Consider the following 7,492-nt stretch of genomic DNA (forward strand, 5'->3'; position numbering starts at 1 on the left):
GGGAAATCTAAAGATGAAGATTTTTTTTTTTAGTTTATTCCCACTTTAGAAATTCTTCACAGTATTGTTTGCAACAGGCAATGCTGTAACACTGATAAATAACAGTGTCAGGGGACAAATTAATTATATTCATGCAAGACAGAGGGAGAAAAATGATTTTGAGAAGGAATAAAGGTAAGTTAGAAAATTAAAGTTATTGCGGAAATCTTTTCTTGATATTAACAACTGCAAAGGAAAAACCCTTTTATGAAAATCCTTCTGCTGACATAGAGAAAAGGTACCAGTGAAGCCAATGGTACAGAAGAAAGTAAGGAATAAAACCCACCTGGTGCAGGAAGCCACCCAACCTTCTAGAAGAAGAAAGTTATAGGCATGGTATCTCTCTTTGGATGTACATCCCTTAAAGAGACACCAATTGCCATTGGATATAGGGAAGGTCTTGCTTCAGTCTGGCTTTAAAGCTTGTATGTACAGCATACCATTTGTGTTCAGCAGGAGTCTACCAGGGGCTCTATAACATACTTTGTGAGGAGGCCACAGAGAGTTGCCACAAAGATTAGGAACACCGAGGTGGTCATGTCAAATATTTGTCACACCCCTGGAGGCAGCCATTCTGCCAACACCCCATGTGCTCACGCCTTGCTTTTGGGGGCTATCTGACAATGTCATTCCTACGGACAAAACAAGACACTCTTGGGAAGTTTGACTAGTAATTCCACATTATATATTTCTTCTAATTACAGTGATCTGCAGTGAACCAACACTCTCAGAAATGTGCCATTACAAACAAACAGCATGGCTGTAAGCTGGCCAGTGCCTCTATTTGTTTTCACATATGAGATTGACTGTGTTTTCCTGAATGAGACACAGCCTTATCTCCAGAGGCTAACTTCAGTGCTCTGAGACAAACACAAACCTATTTAGAGGACTGAATACCAAAACAGCCCCTTGATTTCAGCCCCTGGGCCCTGGAGCGGAAGGTCACAGGGCTGATAGCCTGCATGAGATGTCTGTGCGCAGCGTTAGCTGCAGGGTTTGCATGTATAAATAATGCAGTGACTGTGCCTCAGAGCTGTTTTCTACAGAATTCTCAGTACTTTATGAACACTAATCCAGACTCTTAATCAAGTTTCTCCAGTGGATAAAATACAAGTCCAACAATGCAGAGTGTGATGATAGTGGTGGATGGGCTGATTGGGAACAGCCACTAGCTGGTCCTTTTTATGAATGTAAATATAAATATGACATGGAAACATGGAAATATGTAATATCACATCAGGCAGATGAGCATTTAATATGGTGCTGTGAGCTGGGGAAAAAATACGTGTGGAGATTCACACTAAAAATACTTTCTTCTGTAGTCATTTCTGAAAACATCTGCTACTAGTTCTGGAGTTCCCATACTGAGCTAGATGGGTGTTGGTTCTTGACAAAGTAAGGCTGGTTTTATGTTCTTACACATATGGATTGATTTAGTCTTCCTTGTTGCAGCAATGCTTTTCCAAATTGCTAATTAGGAAAATAAAAATAAAAAGTAGAATGAGCGCAATATGTGGATTGGAGGGCAACCGCCATCCAGCATTAAAGTGTTATTGGAATATTAACAGAAAGAGAGGGTGCAATCCAAGAATGAATGAACCTGTAGTCAGAGATGTTTGTTGACCATTATAAGTTATTTTGTTGCTAGTTTCAATTGAATCTAGTTACTACTAAGCATTACCTTATATGTATTTTGGTCAGACTGGGTGACGTCCTCAAGGCATGTGGCATAGAGATAGGAGGATGCAGTGCAAGCAGTGAAAGAGAGGACTGCCATCACCTCAGCTGTCAGGGAGGCTATCTGTGGGCTCAGCACACAGCCTGGGCCGAGCTCTGCTTTCAGGTGCCCAGAATGAATCTGGTCAGCCAGTGTTCTGATTGCAGCACAGATGTTGAGGTGGTGCTGCTGAGACAGAACTGCACGCTGAGCTGGTTTTGAACCTGTTTTGAGTTAGTGACCTCAGAAGGGTTTTTGCAGTTTTTTGGTGAAGAAAACATACCAGCTGATAGCCATTGATGAAATTCAGCAGATGAAAGAGATGCTCCATTTAGATGTGAGTTTTAAATAAGGAAATATGAATAAATGTCAGCACATACCTTTGTCTGTAGGATTTATTTGTGGTAGTCTTGCAAATCTGCATTACTTGATTAAAGTAAGGCTGTGAATTAATATTATGGCTTGCTAATAATCACGATGACCAGTGTTTCAGAATTTTATGTGCACTGTTTATTTCCTCAGGTGGGAAAAGGTGAAGAGGGCAGAATTTACCAGCAGAGATCTCACCCAACATTTATACCGGTGCATATTCTCCGTTGCAATGTAGCAGTGTTAATTTTTCCACAGTGCTGTTGTATTTGGTTCTGCGAAGCTCGCCGCTGGGAGGGATGTGCTGCAGTCACCTGCGTGATGCTTTGCTGCCTGCTGCTCCCGGCCTGCTGGGGGGCAATGGGCAGAGCTGCCCAGAACCGCTCCCGGCAGATGTCCTCCGAGGTTGCTTTTCCCCATCAGCTTTAGTGTTCACAGCCCTGAGCAGCAAAGGTGGTGAGACACTCCCTGAGCACAAAGGGAAAAGGCGATTTGGAGAGTAACCTCAAGATTAGGGGGATATAAAAGTGATTCTTATGCCACTTTTCCAATCTGCCCTGCACTCCCTGGTTTTGCTACGCCCAGCAAACTGGCCCACTGCTGTGCTTTGAAAAAAGCATTGTTACAAGCCACAGCAGGTTAGTTTAGGCAACACGCGCTTTAAGAAGTCCTTGCCTTCAGACGCCCATGCACACACCTACTTCTTTGTCCGTCGGTAATTATATGTACATTAGGTTATTCTGGATCCAAATTATGCCATAAATTTGGTATATTTGAATGAATTATGCACATATCATATGAAAAAAATGGGATTATTTAAAACAAAAAGTTTAAAAGCAGACCTGAGAGAGGCTGATTTCACTGATAGCTTATTTCTACAGTTCCTTTCATCCACCTGCTGCATCTTGTTGTAACGCTTACTGGGGCAGGAGCCCCCGCAGCCTGCAAGCTGTGAGCAGTGGGGCTCAGCTCCAACAGGGCCCACAGGCACTGATGTCTATGGAGTGGGAAACAGCCCCGGTATGAATGGGCAGAGAGGTGAGGGACCTTGTAGCCTTCCCTGTCCTGTGTGCCACCAGGCCTGGGACCTCCATCACCTCTTCTTATCTCTGCTTATCTACCCCAGCAGCCCCCCAAGTCAGAGATCTCATGTTCTGTTAATTAGGCACAGTGCTCTGTTATCACCTTGCGGAACAGGTTATCCTGTTCTTATTGAAAATAGAAGAACATTATATTTCCTCTAATTCACACACTAAGGAGGAGACGTTCTTCATTCTGATAGCTTAAATGGGAAGGCAGTGACCCTGGGGTTTACAACCCTTCACATGCAGCTTGACTCTGGCAGTGATTCTCACTGTGACCCTGAGTGCTTCTCACACATCAACCCTTGACAGAAGTGTCGAAGGGGGAGATGAATTCTTCCTCATGTGTAACCGCAGTGATGGTGCAAGAATTAGCTGTTTTTGCTGGGAGCTCTGAAAATGTGGGACAGTTACTGCTCTTGATCATCTCCCATAGCTGATGGCTCACCTTGTCAGTTCATCACTGTTGTTCAGAAGGAAATGGGGCACACAAAACCTCATGGGGTTTGTCTTTCTGCCCTAGCCCCCCTCAGCACATAGGCAAGGCTCTGTTGAAGCTCTGGCTGTGTCAGTGAGTGGACAGAAACTTGGTGGTTTGGAAGAAAGGCCCCCAGCCCCCCAGTGCTGCCATGCTGGGGAGGTTCTGCAAGTGGCCACTCCTCCGCCCTGGGTTACACCTGCCTGCTCCACAGCTCCATTTCCTCACCTCCTGTTTTGTTAACATGGCAACTTGTCGGTGGAGGCTATTAAGAAATTATGGCTCCTCTGGCAGCTCTCAGGCAGCAGCTGTACCAGTGAGAGCTGCTTCAACTAATTACAAAAGAAAAAAAAATCAGAGAGGAATGCCATCAGAGCCATCAGAAAAGAAAATCTTCCATGCCAGCAAACAGGATCTTTTGAAATAAAAGTTTTTCAAACTTTTTTTTATATGAGACTGCTCACTCAGTATCCGTGGGTGTGGCTCATTCTGAGCTGCCTCTTCCTTGGGCATAAGCAGCCCTGGGGAAAACCTTGCTCAGGGCTGTGGGGGCAGGCAGAGGAGGGAGGAGGTCTTGCCCCCAGGGACCGGTCCTGCTGTGCTGCTCCCAAGTTCTGCAGCCCAGGCTGTGACACGGGTCTCACTTTACTGGCCTTCTGGTGGCTGGTTCTTCTTATGGATCTAGAGGAAGGAAGGAACTAGGAAGTTGACTTTTGGATACTGCCACAGAACGTGGCATTTCCTCATGCCTTCATTACACGAGAGCCTATGTTCTGCTTTTATTAGCTCATTCTCTACACAGCCTGTGTATTTTCAGTGTGTCCCATGCAGTGTATAAATGTTCGTGCTCTGCTCATAGCTTTAGTGTTGTTCATCTATACATTCCTATCAGTGTCTAAAGAGGGGTTATAAGAAAGGAAGGGACACTCTTTAGCAGGATCTGTTGTGCTATGACAGGGGAAGAACTAAAAGAGGGGAGATTTAGACTGGATATAAGGCAATAGTTTTTTACAATACATGTGGTGAGGCACTGGAACAGGGTGCCCAGAGATGTGGTGGATGCCCCATCCCTGGTGACACTCAAGGTCAGGCTGGACAGGGCTCTGAGCACCCAATCTAGTGTAGGTGTCCCTGTTCATTGCAGGAGAGTTGGACCAGATGGCCCTTAAGGGCCCCTTCCAACTCAAACAATTCCATGGTTCTATGAATAAAAGTTGAAGTTAGACTCATTTGTAGAACAGGTGCAATAAGTGCATGTAACTTACAGAGGCTTTCAGTGGCTTTAAGTTTGTGGTCTATGGCCCCTGCTATCACTAAGAAAGAGCAAATAAAGAGAAGCCTCTTGTTGTCAGTATGCCTCAAAGGGTCAAAAGGTTCATTAGCGGTTTTTTAGGAGTCTACACACTGAGAAGGATCAAAACCACTGAACAAATAACAAATATTACCTTAAAAAAGGTAAACGAGCTGTGAGTATCACACTATCAAACACAGAAGGCCCACAGAGAGGAACGCCCAAGAACGATGAAGCAGTTCCAACTGCAAATTAATCTTTCTGTTGTTGAGCTCGTGTAATTTTGTGGTCACTGAATTGCAGAATAGAAAGAAATGAGGAAAATGCCTGGGGACGAAGTACAATTTTGTCGATAAGAGATTTGGGGATAATAAAAAAATATCAGCATGTTCCCCTAAGTATAGGTTGCAAAAATTAAATGTATTGTCTATTACATAGGTTTTGACAAAGTTAAAAGGACATGCACATAATTAACTGCCTTGAAGGTTTTCTTTAAGTGACAATAATGAGACCTGCTATTTTGTAGCTTTCCTTTTAAGTTGTATCAGCATGTCTGTACTTGAAAAATGTTAACAGTTTAGTTGACAGCCCTTGCTGGGGTTGGCCAACTGTTAAGAGCCGCAATCTGATATCCGGCTTGAGTGCTGAGGTAAATATTAACCACTCTTGGGAAGTCAATCAATGCCACGTTTTGAGCTCCTTCTCTCTGTCGCCAGCTGCCACAGGTCCATCGCTCGGCCTTTCTCACCCATCTCTGACAGCCGCCTTCTGCCCACAGCTCACCAAGCAGACCTTGCCAGCGCTGAGGGTTGCCCCAGAGCCCAGTGCTGCACAGCACTGGGACATCCACCCTCCAGCCCCTTATGGAAGAGGCAAACAGTTTTCTCTCAGGAAGAAAACCATCATCACTCCATTTTATTTTTACAAGACTGCAGTACCATTGCTGCAGCCTCTCTTCCTCCTCTACCTTCCAGAAAAGAAACTTTCCAGGTCCACCCTGACCTCCTGCACACCCCTCGGACCCCCGGCTGCCCGTCACCCCCTTTCTCAGCCCGGCGCCCGCTGCCTGCGGTGCTGGTGGGCGGCCGCAGCATTTCAACCTCCTCCAGCTGGAAGGTGTTGCCAGGGTGAATCACTTTGCTTTCTTATTACTGCAGTTAGAAGCAAGCTGAAACTTGCCATTTGCAAGGTAACTTTCATTTTGTTCCCCACATTGTTTCTTTGCCCTTGGCTTCCAGAGTTGCTTTCCATCCCCCTCTTATGCCAGCTCTGCTTGGATCCAAAATGGAACGAGTGAAGTAGTTGCTCTTCTTTCAAACTAACCCTAAAGCTGTCTGAATTCAGCTTAGGATATTTATTGTTTGCACAGTTATCTATACTTAAGCTTTAAAAAATAAAGTTGCTGGGCTCCCCTGGCTGACATGAACAGTCAAGTTCAGCACTGTGGGTTATTCCGCTCTCTGATGAGAAACTGGTGATGAAATCAGGTGTGTCTGTGGCACAGTCCTGTTTATTTATAATCAAAGCCTTGTTTCCATTAGTACAGGGCAGATCTGAAGCAGCAGCAGTTTCTCAGATCTGAATCCTTTTCCAGGCTCACAGAAGCCTATTTATGAGGCTTTTTCTCAGGGCTGTGTGTCCAGGCCCTGTCTACATTTTGATGTACTTCTATTGCTTTTTCTCTCAGCTTCATGAACCTTCCATTCCTCTGTTAGGCACATCAGATTTCAGAAAATAATAGTGAGGAAACTCATGTTTTTATGCAGGCATCTGTTTTGAGTGGTGACGTACACACTGGAAGCCACTGGTCCAAGTGGAGTTCCAGCTCCACTTTGCATTCAGTCTGCTTGCTTATGGGTGTCAATGCGGTCAGATGGGAAATGGGAGCAGGCACTGGGATGTAGGATAGAAACAGGGAGACCAAAATCTGTGTTTGTGTTGCTTTTGACAGAGGCTTTGGCCAGAGAGGCAGTCATCAGGAAGAAGAAAACTGGTCTTATCAGCCTCAGGGATCACTGTTGTTCTCAGGATTGCAGGACAAAAAGAAGATACTTAAGATAATATATCAAGATTTTGGTCAGAGTGGTGTTCCTCGGTATTTTCTCAAAGAGATCTGTGCTTTACCATCTCTCTTTCACCATCAGGTGAGAAGAAAACAGAGAAGTTTCTGCCAAACAACTGTTGAGAAAGGCTGAGCTGGTGGAAGTTGGAAGTGTGGCCAGGATTAGGCAGGAGCAGAACTCTGGGCTCCCAGGAACTGCTTCCCCAGGGAGGCAGGGCTGCCTGGGTGATCCTGGTAGGCTGTGTAATCCCCGGAGCAGGTGTTCAGATCTGCATGCGAGCCAGAGCCTGGTGACAGAGAGCCAAACCTTGCTGTAGTCTGGGGGTAGAGCTGCTCCCAGTGGATTAATTTCTTTCCGTTGAAATGTTGTATTGCTATTCAAACTCACTTATAAATCAAAGGTGTTGGATTGAAGGCTTTGTCCTAGGCATACCTATACTTAAAATGACAGCCA

Source organism: Numida meleagris, chromosome 2, assembly GCF_002078875.1.
Source record: "Numida meleagris isolate 19003 breed g44 Domestic line chromosome 2, NumMel1.0, whole genome shotgun sequence".
Taxonomy (NCBI): Eukaryota; Metazoa; Chordata; class Aves; order Galliformes; family Numididae; genus Numida; species Numida meleagris.